This window comes from Megascapheus bottae, chromosome X, assembly GCF_031878675.1.
Source record: "Megascapheus bottae isolate mThoBot1 chromosome X, mThoBot2.hap1, whole genome shotgun sequence".
NCBI classification, from domain to species: domain Eukaryota; kingdom Metazoa; phylum Chordata; class Mammalia; order Rodentia; family Geomyidae; genus Megascapheus; species Megascapheus bottae.
The window spans coordinates 33737672-33758417 of NC_143547.1; the positions used below are offsets into that span (position 1 = coordinate 33737672).

General features: G+C 38.1%; 1 long non-coding RNA gene across 3 annotated transcripts; it reads left to right on the top strand.

The window, feature by feature from the left end:
• The first annotated feature begins 599 nt into the window (after nucleotides 1-599).
• Nucleotides 600-18787, top strand: LOC150040797 (uncharacterized). Of its 3 annotated transcripts, XR_016533840.1 has the most exons (6): nucleotides 600-699; nucleotides 886-1102; nucleotides 8445-8530; nucleotides 9153-9261; nucleotides 12500-12553; nucleotides 18690-18787. It is a non-coding gene; the product is annotated as an uncharacterized LOC150040797 (long non-coding RNA). The 3 variants fall into 3 exon arrangements; XR_016533842.1 differs by lacking the exons at nucleotides 600-699; nucleotides 886-1102 and adding an exon at nucleotides 3779-3827; XR_016533841.1 differs by lacking the exons at nucleotides 600-699; nucleotides 886-1102 and adding an exon at nucleotides 6131-6206.
• Nucleotides 18788-20746: the final 1959 nt, after the last annotated feature.

Below are 20746 nucleotides of genomic sequence, written 5' to 3' on the forward strand. Positions count from 1 at the left end.
CTACGTCTTCTCCATAAAATTCAAACTGGTCATCTGCACATACTCCTCCTGCTTGAGCAACTCTAAAGGGTTGGGTATAAATGGTGTACCTGGCAGCCTTGCCACTGTGCAAGGTTCACAGCACTGGTGTCCAAGCTCTGAGATAATCTAGAAGCTGAGTTCTGTTTATTGTGTTTTCCTTTGTTTTGTTTGTTGTGATCTAGGGCACTAGAAGTAGTGTTCTACCAAGGTCATGTCTGTAGTATAGGAATCTGGGACATTAAGGTAACCACATTGATTAGACTGAAGACAACCAGAGGTGCAGAAATAGAGGCCAATTATCTGACTGGTTTGGCCAGAGCTGTTCAGCCAGCAGCTAAAAAGTGGAGACATGGACGGCATTGCTTCAACATTCACTTTTATCAGTATCTCTGGGTCCCTCCCTTCCTCCCTCCCTTTCTGTTTGTTCCTTCCTGACTCCCTCTCTCCCTCCCTCCCTTCCTCCCTTATTATCTTAGCTCCCCCTACACCATGGTGGCAATCATGGACCATGGATGCTGAACTGATTTATTGTATGTGCATTCTCTCTTCTACCTCATCTCCCTAAGGAGTGACTCTGCTTTGAGAATACAGTAATGAGGTAGGCAGCTACTCCTAGCTCCACGGAACAAATGAAGTGGATAAGGCAATGGGGCAGGAGAATGACAGGTTCACCAACAGGTAAATAATGTGTTACACAGGGAATGAATGATATAAAGAAAACCAGAGGGCCTCCCATTTACAAACAGGGAGACTGGGGTTCATCAAAAGAAAAAAAAACTTGCTTGTGGTACCCCAACAATAAACAAATGGTTGGGAATCTGGCCCTCAACAGAGCCTAGTTCTCTCCTTTGTTTCTCCTACTAGAGCAAGAGGAGAGAACTTCAGTGTGGGGGAGTAGGTTTCCCTATCAGAAGCTGAAGGAGTAGAGTCTATAAAACAAAGGAGAGACTCTATTCAAAAGAGCCAAACTGGAAGTACATTGATAATCACAAAAGAGCAACGGAACAGCTGAGGAGTGTGGGGGAAGATCCATGTGAGAGGAAGCGTGGAAAGTGTTTGCAGCTCCAGCCTCCAATACAAGGTAAGCCGGGAAGCCTCCTTGACAACCCCTTTTTCACATAAACGATCTTATGGGTATATCAGAATTTATATATTCGTGTGTGTGTGTGTGTGTGTGTGTGTGTGTGTGTGTGTGTGTGCGCGCATGTGTATGTGTGTGTATCCTGTGTGTATCCATATATATATATATATATGCTCGTTTACACTGGCAATAACGAGGAAGGTATAAAGAGTTCCTTCTTTCCCACCTCTTTGGAAGCACTTGCTGTTGCTTTGTTCTTCATGATGACTATTCTAACTACACTTAAATGAAATCTCATTGCTGGCTGTTGTTGTTTTCCACTCAAGCCAAAGCACTACTTTAAGCATTCTGATGGTCTCATAGATTTTTCCTGTCTAGGCTGCCTTTGACCCTGTATACACGTCTCAAACTCCTGATTATCTAAGATTAGTGGTTCAGTTCTATTGTGACTTACATTTCTTTTATGGTCAGGGGTGTTGAGTATTTTTTTATTTTTATTGCATTTTATTGCCAGGATGATGTATAGAGGGGTTACTTAAATTCATCAGGTAGTAGGTACATTATTTCTTGAACATTGATACCACTTCCCATATTTTTCTCCCACTTTCCTTCTCCTGACTCCCTCCCAATCATCTTGTTTTCCCCCTTCCCTTCCCTATTTCAAATAAGCAAATAAATGTGTATACAGTATACCAGGTAACAAAGTCAGATACAGTAACAACATGAGATAAACCATAAGGGGGAAAAAGAGAAAAGAAATAACTTCATACAGTACATTAAGAACAACGATCACAAATATGAGTCTCTTGTTTCCATATCCTAGAGTTCATTTCACTTAGCCTCATCCTATATGGCCATATGTACATTGCTTTTGAGCTATTGTGATCCTATAGTACGAGAATCTTAGACATATGCTAATTATTCCAAATGAAGGAAACCATGGAGCCTATATGTATTTGGTCTAAGCCTACTTCTGTTTTATCTTCTTTTTTTTTTGAGAGTGAATTTTGCTATGTAGCACAGGCCAGCCTTGAATTCATGAGCTACTGAACAATGGGACTAAAGACATCTGTGGCCACAGCTGAGTGAGCCTGTTTCTTTATATCACCATATTTCATGCAAATGGAGGTTTACCGTGAACATGTTACATATTTATAATGCAAATATTTATAAAAGGATTTATATAATATTTGCTAGTGGTTTAAATACATATTATGTAATAAAGTATAATCCTATTTGTATCTGTCAGACACTCTAATATACAGAACACTACAGTGTGCATTCCAAATGTATATCATGTCTTCCCATGAAATTTCACAAGAGCTACATTTATTAAGATCCTGCTCTGTATCAGGCCACCTAAACACTTACTCCTAGCAGCAGTAGTTCCAGTTGACTTGGTAGAACTATAAAACAAAATTTCATTAACTTAAGAAGTAAAACATTCTATTTAAAGCAGGAAGCAATGATAACTGTTCTAGCAGTGCAGTAAAATAAAAATCCACAGGGTAGCATGTTAAGAAATATGCACAATAATCCCAGGAGCATTAATTGATGAATGTGTGGTGAGAAAGAACAGAGGGCAAGATTGCCTAGATGTCAGAAGCTGCCCTCAGAAAACTTGATTGACCCCTGAAGTTTTGTAATTCAAAATACTTGCACCTGTCATCCTAGATAGTGTAAACAACTCAGAAATCATGTCTCTAATAAATACTATTTAGATCCCAGCACCTTATGTACCATGATGCTCCATGGAGGCAGAAACAGAGGGGGAAGCAATTGAACACATTGTATTTTCACACACAGGAAACAGGAACTGATGACGGGAAAATTCACTGTGATGAGGGAAAGCTCTTTGCTGTAACCTCTAACAAGTTCACTTTTCTAGTCATTTGCAAGCCATGTTAGAGACAATTCCCTTCTACTTCCTTTTCTTCATCTGCTATGCCTTAGTATATGATACACTCATCCATGTCTTCTACTCATCAACTCCTTCATCCCAACCCTTTAGCCTGTACCACAGGTGCTACTGCATCTCTCTTAAAGCAGTGAGGATCCTGTCAGTTAGTGATAACTGTCAATAACATAGTCCATTCCTATATTGCTGGATTTCTAGTCAGTATAGTCCATAGTTAATAATACATTCATATGTATGTAGTCATAAATAACTCCTAAGGTACCTTCAACACAGCACTGTATTCTTGTCTTTCTGTGTATCTGAGTCTACAGTATTTGTTTTATGCTAATAGAATGAAAATGTTAAGTAACTTGTCTTTTTCCCCTAAATTACTTGCAAAGTGTGTTTATGATTGCATTGGATGGATGTGAGAAGTCTGTTTTTAAGATGGAAGCATTGGGCATAAGTCTAGGGACATAAAGCACCCATACAGGGAACATCAGAATGCAGTCCTTCTGGATCGATGAGCAATTGTTCTCCACATGTGATGCTTGCATCAGTCTATCTGTCCTAGTTCATGATTTTCACATGAAAATAATTTCAGTTTTGTGTTCACTGTGTAGTTTGACCTTCAAATGAGAGATGCTTACATGTGAACACTATGTGACAAAATGATGAAGTATAATTTATTTTTCATTTGACAATATTTTTGTGCTTCTAATAGGTCTTGAACTTAGAGTGTATGAACTGATCTTTAACATTTTTGTTCCAGGCTACTTCACCTGAGTCACAAACCTCAGATCTCTGTCTGAATAACTAGGATTAGAGGTGTGAGCCACCAGAGCCTCGATATGTGAAAATAGTTTAGCAATAAATTCCATTGGTGTTCTAATGTACATGCTTCTAATTATGTTAAATTCATGTTGGTTTATGTAAAAAAACATTTAGATGCACACGATAAAAGAGAAAGGGCTTAGATTATGAAGTCTGGTTTCATGTGTAGATTCACCATCTAAAGTTATTAGGAAGCACGCTAACTTTGGTAGCTAGCTGTGGTAGCATGGCCAGGTCAAGAAAACATCTGACTAATCCTAAGGCTCAGGTCTTAATTCTAAAGGGTTTGGGGACTGTTGCCCAACAGCCTGTGATTTTTTTTAAGTCTACCAATCACAAGCCACACATAAGACACAATCAACTTTAAAAAATCTCTTCCAAGGACTGAGTGTCTGTTGTAGAGGCCTTTGTTAATGTATGACACTCCAATCCTGAAAAGCTAGGAACCATATGACAATGTGGTGATTCTGAGATGAAGCAGTAAAAAAATCTTCATGTGTCTGAGGCTTTGAATGACTGTGGGGTGAGTAGCTTCCATCCCTGATCACTGATGCACTTTGCAGATGCAGGCCCAGCCTCTGCGCATCTCAGTATCCTCTCCTGTGCAGTGGACATAATTATACTCCTAGTATGCTAAGGATACTCATGACCAAGGATAGATAGGGGCCTTGAGAGAGCAAATTTGAACTATGAGGAGGTATGGATCAGAAACACTGGGAAAGGACTGATCGAGGCATAGCCAAGAGATGTCTTTTGAAAAGTGCTCAGAGCAGCTAAGCAAGGGAAATTGCAATCATGGGCCCAGCAAGTGGTGAGATTTTCTCTGTAGTGTATTGGTCTAGCCACTGTGGTCTCCATCTTCTAGTAGATTCTCCTCTCTGTTCATAGTCAGGATCAAAAGGGGCTCAGTGAACTTGTACACCATTAGTTTCTGTGACCTGAATGTCATGAGCCATCCTCCCAGCAACCACCAGATTGGCAGTTGTGTAATATATCCAGCTGTGACTTACATGATCTGAGAGGATTTTGAGAATAGAAAATTGTGTCTTGTCACCAAATTTTTATTCAGTTTTAATAAGTGTGTCTGTAGTGTTAACCAGATTTCACTAATATGAACTTAAATGTTCAGAAGTGAGCATTCTGGTAAACCACAATATATTTGTACAGAGTAACATGTATATTACACATATGTTCCTATGTGTTATAGCTAAAATCTACAAAGAAAATATTAACTGAAAAGATACAAATAAATTATTTCATGTTTAAAACGTGATCATCTATGAGATGGACTAATATGACTCTCTGAGAGAGCAAACAATTAAATAATCTGTTACTTTGAAAGCCAGATTATAGGAGTTTTCCATGTTAGTCTCTCAGACAAAGGGAAAGACCTTTCTTGATAGTTTTAATCATTCACAGAAATCATTGAAAGGGTCCTCACAATGCTGACTTAAGTATAGTTCACTAGAATACCAAAATTCTAGTAGCACCAAAATTAATTCTAGTAGCATTTATCAAAACTTAATAGTATTAAACTCTGCTTAACAAGTGCTTAACCCCTGCCCCTGTTCCCCAGGGAGAAGCCTCCCTTTCTCTTCTGATCTGTCTCAAGTGTAAAAGCATTACTTGATGTTTTAATTACAAATAGAAAATAGACAAAAGCAATCAGCATAGGAAGATAGCAGGAAAGGTTAGACATCTCAAAGGAAGATATCAAAAGCAAAGAATTTTATCTAAAAATGAAATCCAATGTCAGAGAATAAAAACGGAAAGTGGGCTGCAGCACCATACTGCATCCATACTGTTCTACTATGTATAAGTAGTCCTTAGATTTAACGGGGAATTGAAGAAATATGGAAGCCATCAGAAGTAAATGTCTTTATTCCACAGGGATGGAAAATGTCTTAACCGAAAGCTAGAAAGAAGAATGGAAAAGATGGATTGGAATAACACTTGAACAAATCTCTTTGTCTCAGTGCATGTTTTCAGATATATCCCTTCACAGAGGAAAGTTGGGTCTCTTTTCTGAACTTCCTGTCACTGGGAGGAAGTTTGAGTGGACGGAAAGTTTTGTGCACATCCATTTATAGTCTTAGGTGATCTAGAAGTGTCCATTGTGCATGAAGGTAGGAAAACAACCTTAAAGCCTATGGGTGTTTGACTCAGTGGGCATAATTATGCTGAATTATGGCTATTCATGTCTAGCTCTGGCCACGTTCCACATTGCGCATGTGCAAGCGCTGAGCCCAGCCCACTCCGCCCATGTTCCTTACTGCGCATGTGCCTTGAGCTAGTCTCGGCGCTTGCGGCTGTGCACCCGGAGGTGGTCCGTGCACGTTCAGCGTTCTCCTTAACTTTGAAGTCAAAGTTCATGTAAGTCTGGAGAGCAGTCCTAGCTGCTCTTTAAGTGTGACTGAGTGTTGGCGGGGGCAGAGGGCTTTAGTTGGGTGTGGCGTGGCATGCAGACCATGGCTTTGAAGGTGTTCTGGCCCAGAGGTCGCCATCCTTTCCTTATAGGTGGCACTGTTGCATAGGCCTTTGTAGTGGTGGAGCAGCCTGGACAAAGTGAGGTGGTCATGGGGGTGAGCAGTGCGAGGGGGGTGAGCAGTGCGAGGGGGGTGGGCAGGAGGGGTGGAGGAGGATTCCCTGATTTAAGGGGATGTGCTGGGACCTGGTCAGTGGCACAGGGGACCGGGTGGAGTCCAGAGGTTTACACACATAATAGTAACTACTTGGGTGGCTGAGAAGAGAAAGGATCCGGTTTTGAGGCCATGCTGTGATATATGTATCCGCGATGAAGGGAAGGGAGAATTAGAGGGAAGGATGAGGCCTTGGGGTGTGTAGGAGGCGCTCATTAAATTTCATGGTTGGGGGCGCCTCTGATGGTCACAGGACAGGGGGGCACATGTTTATTTAGCATGGTATGAGCAGGCCAGAAGTGAGGAAAATACTTGCTGACTTGGACGCGGAGTGGAGGGAGGAGTCCTACTGCTGTTTGAATCAACTCCTGTGGGCAATGAGTAGTCATAAAGAATGGATGCTAATAGCTAGAGCGAAGGATTGCATTTTGAGGCCACTCAGGAGTGAGGTGGTCACAGTAGGGCAGACATATGGAAAAGAGGACTCTTACCATCAGTAATCCCATTAGTGGGGTGGAGGTTTTGTCCACCTGCCACACTGTGGGGTCATCCATGAGCATGGGCATAGGAGATGGGTTGTACCATGAGGAGAGTGCCTGTGAATCTTGATACTGCAGAAATCCTAGCAGAAGGCGGTCCCACTGCTCTGTGAATAAACTTCAACCCTATGTGGTGAGATTTACCACACAAATAGATGCCATTAGTTCAAGAAGGTAGCAGATTCTTTGTTAGCAGAAAGTGGGAGGATCACGTTTTTAAGCCACTGGAGTCTAATGGCTACAATGTGGAGGAGGAGCAAAGAGTAAGATGAAAGAGACCAGCGTTTAAGATCATACTAGAAGCCCTCACTGAGCCCCAGAGCGGGACACCTGTGTTGGACACAGGATAGATGCTGGAATTTTCCATGGGTATTGATGGGGGGTGCAGGGCAAGGAGTAGAGGGAAGGGCCTGGCAATCTTGACTCTACAGGAGATCAGTTCAGCAGGAATTCTGAGCAGGGGGAGGGGAGATAGTAGGGTTGCACTACTCTGTGAAGAAATTGCTCTCCAGTGCCTTACTAGCAACAAAATTGGAACAATGAAGGCTCATGTTTATAATGGTAGCAATTTAGGAGGGTAAGAGATTAAGGATCACTCCTGTTTCTGAAGTTACACTGGAATAAGACTAACTACAATAGGATCAGGGAGGAAGGAGTAATATGAGAGAGATCAGCCTTTAGTCTTCACTGAGCCTGAGAGTGGACAGATGCTAAAATCTTTCATGGTTCAGCAGCAAGAAAAGCAGTACTTGGAAAGAGGAAAATTCCCAGGATCTGTTCAGCAGGAAAGCAGAGTAGCAGTAGGGGTCAGGAAGCGGCTATTGCATTTGAATCATCTTCTCTCCTATGCAGTTAGCAGTACTAAAAAACAGATGCCAGTGGCTCATAAATCCTCAGAAGGGTGAGACCTGAGGATCACAGTTCGAAGCCAGCCTGTGCAGCAAAGTCAATGAAACATTTTTCTCCACAAAAAGTCAGAAGTTGAGCTGTGGCTCAAGTGATAGAGCACTAGCCTTGACTGAATATACTAAGGGACAGTGTCATGGGCCTTAAAGGTATTTTAGACCTATTTGAACTTAGTTTACCTTAACATATATATATATATATATATATATATATGTATGGGAAGGTGTTTTGATTGGAAAGTGTGCATATTTACAATTATATTATGAAATATTTTCAATATACTAAGGGACAGTGTCATGGGCCTTAAAGGTATTTTAGACCTATTTGAACTTAATTTACCTTAACATATATATATATACATATATATATATGTATATATATATGGGAAGGTGTTTTGATTGGAAAGTGTGCATATTTACAATTATATTATGAAATATTTTCAATATGCTTGCAGAATTTATAAAATGTACAAACCAACTACTGGTGTCTGTGAGTTGTAATTTTCTAATATCAACTTAATATTTCAGAGTCAAATATGAGTAATGCAAGGAAATCTACCCGTAGAGGGCGGAGAGATCATGAAGGACCTTACCTACGGAGCAGAGCTGAGGTGGTGAGTAACTTAAGAACTGAAGAACTTGACACAGGAATTGATTTTTAAATGTAAACTGAACAGAAGCAGATATAAAAGTGTAGAAATGCAGTGTTCGTGAGTAGCACTTGAGTCTAATGTGCCTCATAATGGTATTCTGGTGATGCCTGCCTATGTTGATCTGTTTTCCAGAATTATGTTATATGTCATCACTTGTTCTTTATTTTTTTTAATTGGTTGGATGATGTATAGAGGTGTTACAGTTACGTAGTGGATACGTTACTTCTAGAACATTGATAGAACTTCCCATGTTTTTCTCCCACTTCCCCCTACAAACCACTCCCAATCATCTTGGTTTTAGTCCTTACTCTTTAATACTGAAATTGCCATGCACTGAACTTAGTGTAGATGAAAATAAATTCAAAGTCCTTGTGGCCTTCTATTTGGAGTGGCAAGTATGGAAGAAGAGTAATGGTACTACAAACACACATACATTTCTGTTTAAAACTTATTTATCATTAAATATACCTACGTGTTATTGTAGATATTACATATCTGATGAATAAAATGCATATATGACATGCATATGTGTGTTATGCATTATTGATGGCATTAATAAAACTGCATGTGCTCACACTCCTAGGCTAAGCAATTTACTGAGGAGAAGCCTAAACCAGTGAATCCACTGGCTGAGCTGTACAAAATTATGGCTAAAATGGAGATGGAAGATGAAGGAGCATGCGCAATTTCAGGTGAATTTCCAGGGGAAGAATGCTTGCTGGAGTAAAGCGATGTGCATCCTTTATAGTGATGTACCAGGAAGATGGACAAATAGCATGTTAGAAAAGGTCTCAAATGCTGTTGAAAATTGAATGGAGAGTGAAAGTGGCTACCAGTTTATTCCATTTGTTGTCTCATATCAAAAAGCATTGTATCTTTCCCCCCAGGATAAGGAAACTAGGGAAATTTATTTGTCAGTGTACACAACATAAAGCACTTAACTGTTTCATTGGAATGGTGTTTGGGGGCTTTCATAATAATTGCATTAAGGATATGATACAAACCTTTAGAGTTCTAAGCCAATATAGGTTGTAGTTTAGGAAATCCTAGTTGCTCATTGATCTCAGGGCATTGTATTAGCTAGTCAAGTGCACTCCCGCTTGAGTCATGCTTCCTTCCAGCCATTATTGATTTAGTGATATTTGCGGGGGGGGGACAGTTGTGGAGCTTGGACTCTGGGACTGGGCACTGTCCCAGAGCTTTTCAACTCAAGGCTACTTCCTACCCCCGGGCCTGGGCATTGTCCCTGAGTTCTTCAGCTCAAAGCTACTGCCCTATCTCTTGAGCCACAGTGCTACTTCCGGTTGTCTGGTGGTTAATTGGAGATAAGAGACTAACGGTGTTTAGGGCCTGAGCTGATTTTGAACTTCGATCCTCAGATTTGAGCCTCCTGAGTAGCCAGGATTACAGGTATGAGCCACTCTGCCTGGAGATTTAGTGATTTTTAAAATAGCATTTAGCTCTTTGCTCAGCATAGCCTAGACTAGATTCCTGTTTATTTTACCTGTATAGTTATACTGACAGACCCTATTCAGATTTTTGTTGGTTGATATAGAGTGTCATGAACATTTTCAAACCGGTTGAAACCTGTCATCCTCCTTAAATTAGGCTCATTGGATAGTTAGGTTTTGAGGGCTAAATCACTATTTTTAGGAAATATTGGCAAAGATGAGATGTTTCCATACATTTTGAAAGTGGTTTTCTTTTCAAGAAACTAATTTTGGATTTAGAAAATTGTAAGAAAAGGAAACTATTCCCAGTGTTTCTCCAATATGCAGGATTTAGAGTGCCACAAGCATGTGTAAGGCAAACTTCTCCCTTTGGAAAAGTTTTCTAGACTGTCATTGGCATTTATATCTTTAAATCTCACAACATGGAGTTTGCTTTCATCACTCCAGTCAGTACTAGAGAGATGGAACAGGCTCCAAGATTTTTCATTTAGAATAACAGAAAATTAGACATAAATATTCCTAGAATCTTCCCCAGGAAGCATACATCAGATGTCGTTGATAGGAAATTTCCCACACACCACACTGTACAGTGCATGTAAATGCATTGTGATTTATCCTTAGCCTGTCCTTTAGAACACAGAGATTCTATAACACAGAAAAATAAACACATAAAATCTGCAAATATAGGTTTTCTTTTTTGACCTCTTTTCTTCTGTTTTGCTTTTATTTTTGTCATGTTTATTTCTTCTTGGGGAGGTATGGGGGGCACATTAATTGAAGTACAAAGGTTGAGCAAATGTAGCAGTGATACTCAGTAGGCACTATGCTGAAAACATACTACAAAATTTATGATTGGAGTCAGGCAACAGAGGCGCATGCCTAAATCTTAAGCTACTCAGGAGGCTGAGATCTGAGGATTGGGTTCAAAGCTAGACCAGGCAGGAAAATTTGTGAAACTCTTATCTCCAGTTAACCACCAAAAACCAGAAGTGGCGCTGTGGCTCAATGTGGTAGAGTGCTGGCCTTGAGCAAATAAGAGTGCAAGGATAATACCCAAGGCTTGAGTTCAAGCCCCACAACTGACAAAAACAACAATAGTGCAAGAAATATTATGCTTTGGAGATGGGATGGAAAACATGTAAGTGGGTGAAGGAAGCGGTCATATTCAAAGAAATATGTACTTATTATCTGACTTAGGAAATAGTAACTTGTGTGTATATCAACTTTGTAATAATAAGAGCAGATATTTGATTAAGAAAAAAGAGGTAAACATTATTCTGAAGCTTAAAAGTGGGGGTAGGGAATTGGCTCAGTGGTAGAGTGCTTGCCTAGTATGCACGAAGCCCTAGGTTTGATTTCTCTGTATCACATAATCAAAAAAAGCCAGAAGTGGTGCTGTGGCTCAAGTGGTAGAATGCTAACCTTGAGCAAAAGAAGCTCAAGGAAATTGTCAAGGACTTTGAGTTAAGCTCCAGGACTGGCAAAAAAATGAAAAAATAGTATTTCTAAGAAAGTAGTATTATTTTCAAATTATAGGACTTTTTCTTTTGATATTGATGTAATAGACTATACTTCTATTTTCAGGAATAGCAAAAAAAAACCTCTCATTTATACCATTTAGTTTTATCAGCTTTTTATCTTTGTGAGTTTTTGTTTGTTTGTTTTAATTTTTGGACAGTCAATGTGCTTGAACTCATGTCCAGGGCACTATTCTGAGGATGGTGCTGTACCACTTAAGCAGCAGCACCACTTCTGGCATTTTCTGTGTATGTGGTACTGAGGGATCAAACCCAGGGTTTCATGCTAGGTAAGCCCTCTACCACTGGGCCACACTCGCTGCCCTAGTGCTTGGTTTTTATTTATCTACCACCTTCTCCCTGTCTGTATTAGTATTCCTGTTGTTTACACACATGTACATTTATAAGTGTGTTTTAAACCGAATATTGTAAATTAAGTTTCATATATTATGATCCTTTGACCTGCTGTATTGCATTAGGATAGAATCTGTCTTGGTATTTTGTTTTACTTGTTTTGGTAATTTCCTGTATGGAAACTTTGCTTTAACAAATGTCTAGTTGTGGATGCTGCATTGCATTGCTTCTATATGGACCAAGTACTTAGTTTTTTATCAGTCCAGTTATAGACATTAATTTGTCCACGTTTTGTACATTTAGTACACTTTTAATCCTCCATTTATTCTCTTTGGGCATAATGTATGGTAAATGATTATGATAATTGTAATAAAAATCAAATGCCAGAGAAGAACAAAAAGTTCAGCTAAATAGTATGAAGGAAGTCTTTGGAAATAGATTAAGTACTGAAATAACTTTGATATGATTTTCCAGCAACATATTCTTGATGTTTATTACCACAGTATACCAAAGGCCTTTATCTCATGGTATGGGGTGAGAAATATTCTTAGTTTTGTTTGGGAGACTCATGCCTTGAGACTTAAAATAACAAGTGTTTTACTTTTCAGGCCTTGACCTGGTTAAGGATCAGAAGGAGGAACTAGCTCCTAAAGCATCTGAGGGTAAGAAATGACCATGTCCTGATGTGTAGCAGAGATTTTACCAAATCTAGAGGCCTTTCTTTTGACATGAGCTGACATGAGAGTCACCATGAAGGCAAATCAGGAGATTTATACCTCTCTCCATATTATCCCTTTAATCATGTACAGGAATCACTAGTATTCATTTTTTACTTTATTTTTAATTTTTCTTTATGTAGTTGTACAAAGGAGATGCCATATAGCAATAATGGGATAAGGTAAAATCTCAGTGTTGTTTTGATTTGCATTTCCCTTAAGACCAGAGATGTTGAGCATTTCTTCATGTGTCTTTTGGACATTTTTACTTTTTTTGTTAAGTCTCTCTTTAAGTCATTAACCCATATGTCAATTGGGTTGCTGTTTCTTTGAAAATTTCATTTTTGAGGATTTCAGTTTTTGAGATCTCGTTTATTCTGAGTATTAGGCCCTTGTGTGATATAAAGCTGATAAATATCTTCTGCAATTCTCTGAGCTTTATATTTAGTTCATTAACAGTGTCCTTTGCTGTGCTGAAATATTGTTTGTTGTAATTCCACTTATCAGTTCTTTATTTTATTTATTGTGTTTCTTGATTTTTTACTTAGAATGTTTTGTCCTCTTCTCAGGAGCTCTAATGTTTCTCCTTTCCCTTCCTGAAATGGTTTAATGGTTTCTAGTTTTATGTTGAGAACTTTGATTCATTTTGTACTGATGCTGGTGCAAGGTGATAAGTGAGGATTGTGTTCTAGATTTCTGCATATGGATATGCAGGTTTGCCAGCACAACTTGTTGAAGAGGTTATCATTATTCCAGACTATATTTTGGGTCCTTTAATGAATATTAGATGTCTGTCAGTCTGTGAGTTCATTTCTGGGTCTTCCTTTCCATGGGTTAGGCCTATCTATGTATCGGTACCATGCTGTTAGCAATGCTATGGCTTTGTAAGAGAGTTTCAATTTTGGTATTGTTATTTCTCTTACTGATAATGATTGTTCTTGCTATTGGGAGTCTTTTGTTATTCCATATGAATTTTTATTACTTTATCTCATTAAAGAATATTGTTGGGATTTTTCTGGATATTGCACTGATTTGTAATTTGCTTTGGACAGTATTGCCATTTTCTTGATGTTAATTCTTCCAATCCAGGAACGTGGACTTTTCCCCCATTTCCTTAATTATTCTTCAAATTTCTTTTTCAAATTTTTAAGTTTTTTCTATACAGATCCTTCATATTTTGGTTAATTCCGAAGTATTTTTTGAGACACTTGAAAAAGGCAGTGCTTTCCTGATTTTAATCTCAATTGGTCTTGTTGGCATACAGAGCTGCTGACTTTTATGGGTTAATTTTGTGCCCTGCTACATTGAAGTTTTGCATCAGCTATAGTATCTTGAAGGAGGAGGAGATTTTGAAGTTCTTTAAGTACAGGATCATGTCATTAGCAGAAAGGGATAGTTTTACTTCTTTCCTCCATATCTGGAGGAATTTGCTAGGCATTCCAATACTGTATTGAAGAGGAGTGGAGTGAGTGGACATCCTTTTCCTGGTTTTAGGATGAATGTATTTAGTTTTTCACCATTAAATATAATGCTGGCTTTAGATACATCATATATAGCCATTATTAGGAATGTTCTGTTTATTCCTAGCTTCTCCAAAGATTTTATCTTAATTTGGTGTTATATAATGTCAAAGGCTTTTTCTGCATCTAGTTCTTGTCTTTGCTCTTACTGATGTGTTAAATTACATTAATTGACTTGAATATAATTGAGCCAGCAATCCTGGAATGAATCCCATTTGATGGTAGTATATATGCTATCCTTGATTAGTTGTTGGATTCAGCTGGCCCAAGTATATTTTTTTGAGAAGTTTTGCATTTATGTTCATGAGGGAGATAGTTCTCTTTTTGTTAATATGTCCTTATCTGGTTTGGGTATGAGTGTAATGCCAGTTTCATAGAGTGAGTTGGTAGTGTAATAATAGCCCTTTCTATTTCCTTGAAGAGTTTGGAAGTGTTGGTGTTAGTTCTCCTTTAATGATCTTAATAAAACCCAACCGTGAAGCCATCAGGTCCTGGACATTTTCTTGGAAGGGAGTGTTTTATTGACAATTCAATTTCATTATTGTGATGTGTCTATTTATTTGGTTATGTCTTCCTGAATCAGTTTGAGTATATTTATTTTCTCTAGTAATATATACTTTTATACAAGTCTCCAGTTTATTGCCATAGAGGCTTGTAAAGTATCCTCTAACAACATCGTGAATCTTGCTTGAATCTTTTGTGATGTTACTGTCTTCATCTATTTTATTTATTTAGGTGATTTTTGGTAATATTTGCAGAGAACTGGCTGTTGGTTTTGTTGATTCTATGATCTTTTAGAGTCTAATTTATTTCTGCTCTAACTTTTATTTCTTTTCCTTACTTCTTTTGGGTTTGGGTTGTTCCTGTTTTTCTAGTAGCTTGAGTTTCATAGTCAGTGTATTGCTTTGACATTTTTCTAAGTTGTTGATTTAGCACTTAATGGCTATAAACTTTCCTCCATGTACTGCTTTTGCTGTGTCACAAAGGAATTGAATTTTTTGTTCATTTACAGTGAATCCCAGAAATTATTGGATTTCCTCTATGTCTTTGATGACCCTGGATTAATCAGCAATGTATTCTTCACTGTCCATGACTTTGAGTATTTTCTGTGAAATTTTTTTGCTGTTGGATTGTAGTCTTAGAGGACACAGTAAATAATTCATTTTTTTGAAATTGCAGTGGTTTGCTTCATGACCTAGGTTATGGTCTATTTTTTAGAATGTTCCATGTGGGCTGCTGATGAAAAAGTACATTGTGATATTGCTGGGTAGAATATTCTATAGACGTCTGTTAGATCTAGATGGTCAGTTTTATCTATTTAGCTTTGAGGTTTCATTGCTGAGTTTTTGCATGGATGATCTATTCTGAAGTGATAATCATTTGTTTAGGTTGCTCACATCCAGAGTGTTTAGATTTATGTGTGGTTTCAGATTATTTAGTATTTGTATGATGAATTTGGGATCCCCTGAATTCATTGCATATATGTTTAGGATTGTGATATCCTCCTGGTGGAGGGCTCCCTTTATTAGTGTGAAATGTCCTTGTCTGTCTCTAATTTTAGTTTGAAGTTTGTTTCATCTATTACTCTGGCCAATTTATGAGGGTCATTTGCTTGAAAGATTTTTTGCAGCCTTTCACTTTAAGCATATACCCTTTTTTATTATCTGTGAAATGTGTCTCTCAAAGGTAGCAAATGAATGGTTCTTAATTTTTGATCCAGCCTGGCATTTATGTCTTTTAATTGCTGAATTAAAGCGATTAATCTTGAGAGTTATGACTGAGATGCTTTTGCTTACTCCTGTCATATTACCTGTCTTCCTAGGCATTATGCCTCCTCTATTCTTACTATATCTATCTAGACCAATTACAGGGAGCATTTTTCCTGCTTGTTTTATGTTCTCCTTGATTTTCTGTAAATAGGACATCTTTGAGTATCTTCTGTCATACTGATTTAGTGGAAAAATGTTTTAAATTCTGTTTATCCTGAGATTTTCATTAGGTAAATATAGTACTCTCAGTTGGTAGCCATTTGCATTCATTGCATGGCATATGTTGTGCTAGTCCCTCCTTGTTTCAGAGCTTTAGGTGAGAAATGTGTTGTTATTCTGAATTATTTTCCTTAAATAATCAATCTTTTCACTCTGATAGCTTTAAGAATCCTTTCCTTGATTTGTACAAACCCTGCATGGATTATACTATGGCAGTGAGAGGTTCTTTTCTTGTTTGTTGAATGTGTTAAAAAGCTTCTTTATCTGAACAGTCCTTTCTTTTAGCATTTTTGAGCAGTGTTTTCTAGCTTCTTATTAGCCTGCTCTTTTCATGTTCCTTAATACCTATCAGCTACGAATTAGATCACTGAAATGAGTACTGAAATTCTTACAAGTTCATTTCTTGTTTCTTGCGTGTGTTCTATATAATTGCCTCCTCTTTCTCTATTATTTCTGCTACTATCTTCTAGCCCCAAGGCCTTGTCATGTATTTTGTCCATTCTGCCACCCAGACATTCTATTTTATTTTATCTCTTGATTTCTCTTTTTCTCTATTTTCTATCTTGTCTTTTTAAGGACTTTTATCTTTTTGTTGAAGTCTTGTTTCAGAACTTGAAAAGACTTTTTTATTTTTCTTTTTGTGTGTGTGTGTGTGCTGGCATGGGCCTTGAACTTGGTGCCTGGGCACTATCTTTGACCTTTTTTTTTTTTTTTACCAAGGCTAATGCTCTACCACTTCTGGCTTTCTTGGTAGTTAGTTGGAGATAAAAGTCTCACAGACTTTCCTGCCCAGACTGGTTTCAAATCTCACCCTCCTCATTAGCTAGGATTACAAACTTGAGCCATCAATGCCTAGTACGAGGACTTCTTTTATCCTTGGCTTCTTTCATCTAAGTAGGTGGTCGGTTTTTAATGGGACTCCTTTGCCACCTCTTTACAATCTGTGGGGCATTTCTTCCTTCCGTCCTTCCTTCCTTCCTTCTTTTTTTTTTTTGGTCAGTCGTGGGATGTGAACTCTGGGCCTGGGTGCTGTGCCTGAGCTCTTCAGCTCATGGCTACCACCCTACCCCTTGAGATACAGTGCCACTTCCTGTCTTCTGGTGATTAATTGGAGATAAGAGTCTCACAGACTTTAAGTTCTCAGGCTGGCTTTGAACCACGATCCTCAGATCTCAGCCTCTTGAGTAGCTAGGATTACAGGTGTGAGCCACCATGTCTGGCTGGGCATTTCTTTTCTCCATGAATTCTTCCATCTCATCTTTCTTTGGTTAGTCTTGTCACATTCACAAATAATCTTCTTTAAAATTTTACAGAAACAGAGTTCAGGTGTGGTGTGAAGCTATGATACTAAGACTTGCCAACCAGTGGCTGTAATACTAAGTTATGCAGGAGGCTGAGATCTGAGGATCACAATTCAAAGCAAGCCTGGACAGAAATGTATGTGAGACTATAAACTAATCACACAAAAAAGGTGGAAGTCACATGTCCAGATTCTTTGAAAGGTATTTGTAAAACCCAAGACATATCATTGACTGCTTTGGGTAGAAGCAAATTGAGCCAAACTCATATTAAAAATGTGGAGATATAAAAGCCGTTTTTTTTATATTTTGTGAATTCTTGAATGCCTCATCAATAGGGTGGTTTTTACAAGTATACATTTGTAAAATGCTGGTTTGTATTTTGATATCTCCCTGACAAATTTGCTGAAAATTATTGTGGCTATATAATTTGTCAAGTAAATAGGGTTGGTTTTTTTTTTTTTGCCAGTCCTGGGCTTGGGCTCAGGGCTTGAGCACTGTCCTTGGACTTTTCTCAAGGCTAGAGCTCTACCTCTTGAGCCTCAGCACCACTTCCAGCTTTTTGCTATGTATGTGGAGTACCAAGGAATTGAACCCGGGTCTTCGTGCATGCTAGGCAAGCACTTTAACCACTAGGCCAAACTCCCGGCCCCCTAGGGTTGGTTTTAAGCTTATAAAGAGCATTCTTTCTTAGAAAACCAGGACTGTAGACACAAATAAGGACCAATCATTATTCTTTTTAAAAAACTACACAAACACTAAAGTGCTTATAGAAGTATTTTTCTATATATATATTAAAAAAATTTTAAAAAGATGGCTCTACTACTTGTACATACTTTACTCATGTAATTGCAGCTATCATATTACTCTTTTATCACATATATTTAGAATGCTATTTTAGCTAAAGTATCCAAATAATTCTTATTTATATTTTCTTTATCTCACAATTAGATTTTTATACAGTATATTCCATTCAAACTCTGTATTTAAAATTCCTCACAAATCAGTACATTTAGCATTTTTTGAGGTATGATGGTGTCTTACATTTCCTTACCTATCTTATCAGAGTATTGTGTTTCAAGATACCATGATGGTGTGTGAAAATCCACCTTCACTTTCTTCCCAATGGTTTTCTTCATGTAAGCCTAAAAATCCACCTTAGAGTTCTGGTTCAGTCCCTTTGGAAAATCCAATGTTCATGTCATTTGTGTAACTTTAATATTTTCTCAGGGAAATTGTATAAAATGATGTCCTTAACTGCTGTGTTTTCTTATAGGTGAGGGGAAATCGAAGATATAATTGAAGACAATCTGCAAGCAAGCACTTCTGACAACCATGTCACTGGGAAATTACTTAAAATAAAACTTTACTGTTTTCTGCATCAAAATCTTACAATACTTATCACGCTTATTTCTAGGCTTTATTGCTATTGAAAAATTTATCTTTGGAATTAATTCTTTTATTTCTCTGTAGTGACATAAGTCAAAATTTTGAAGATTCCTTTACTTGATTAATTATTAAATATACTTACTAGTTCACACATATTATCCCTAGGTACCCCATATTCTTATGTAGTCACTGAATCATTGGAAAACAGTACTTTGTTCCATATATTACTTTGTTCCATGTATTACTATTTATCATTTGCTTTCCACAGTTTAGCACTGTGAATAATTTTGAATAGCAGCAAAGACAGTGGATTTCCTTTCTCTGTCTATGTTCATGAGAAGAATACTTTGTCTTCTACAATGAGATTTACTGCTGTTTTTGAAGATTGGTCTCAAATGTATTCTAAATTGCATCAGACCCTAATGTCTGCCAAAAAACGAATAAGATACATAGACTTAATATATGTTTCTGATGCCTAAATGATTAAAAGATATAGATCAGTAAAGAGATCTCCTCAGATATCAGAAAAAGGAGTATCCTTGTTTCAGGCTACTCTTGACAGAGTTTGGTAAGCCTCTATCATCAAAACCAGCCAGATATTTTGTAGCTTCAGAGGACAGAGAGCTAAGAGGACCACACTTCCAGGCTAACCAGTGCAAAGTCAGCTCAAGATCTTACCAGAAAATACAAGGAATAGAGGTTATCTGAAATAGTAATAGCTAGCATAATAGAATTCAATGCCAATTGAATTGGTTATTTTCTAGGTGGAGTCTATTTGAATTTTTCTCCCTGGCTAACCTTAAACTTCTATACTCCAGTTCAAAATCTCCTAAATAGCAATAGACATGAACCACTGGCACTAGGCTCAGAGTTGTTTTAAATGTTACATAGCTGACAGTTCCCTCAGTCATGGTATGTCTGCTGTAAAGTTTGTCAGACTCTACTTGAAAAGTGGGATGAAAATTATGTTGGAGGTGTGGTTCAAGTTCTACAGCATCTGCGTTGCAACTGGGCACTAGGTATTCAAATTCAAGTACCAAAAAGAAAAAAAAAACCCTGCAAAGTCCCTAAATAATAGGAGTATGATGAAGAGGTAGTAATGTCTTAACCTTGAATTTTCATTGTCCGTTGATATTTTCCAAGTGTCTTCATAAGGAGGAATCTGTCAAACTATCACAGGAAAACTGTGACATCTGTTTGTCTTGATGGACTCCAGAAATGAATTCACTGACAGAGATAAAAGTAAAAAAAGCTAAGATTCCTATAATCCTAGCTACACAGGAGGCTGAGATCTGAGGATCCTGGTACAAAGCAAGCATAGGCATGAATGTCCATGAGACTGTAATCTCCAATTGAACACCAAAAAAACTGTAAGCGACACTGTGGAGCACAAGCCTTTGACCTGAAGAGCTCAGTGACAGCTCCCAGGCCCCGAGTTCAAATCCTGCGATAAAAAAATGCTAAAATTTATTTGAAGAAAACTTTTTTTATTTTGCCAGTCGTGGGATTTGAACTCAGGGGCTGTACACTGTTCTTGGGCTTTCTCAAGGCTAGTGCTCTGCCACTTGAGCCACAGCTTCATTTCCAGCTTTTTCTGTGCCTGTGGTAGCAAGGAATCTAACCTAGTCTTCATAGTAGCTAAGCAAGCAGTCTACCACAAGGCCACACTCCCAGACCCTGAAGAAAACATTTTCAAGATAAAAATTTGTTATTAGTAAGGTGTTGTACAAGGATTATCCTTTCAACAGTCAGATAATAATTACCTTCCGTTTTGAACAATGTCACTTTACTTGTGCTAGTGGATTTAGTATGTCCTTCTTTCTGGACATTTGAGTTAATGCCATGGAGTGGAATTACTGGGTCATATGGGAGCTCTTTGTTCAGTCTTTTGAGGAGGCTCCATATATTGCATTGCATTTTTTGAGGGCCAGTCTAAAATTTATT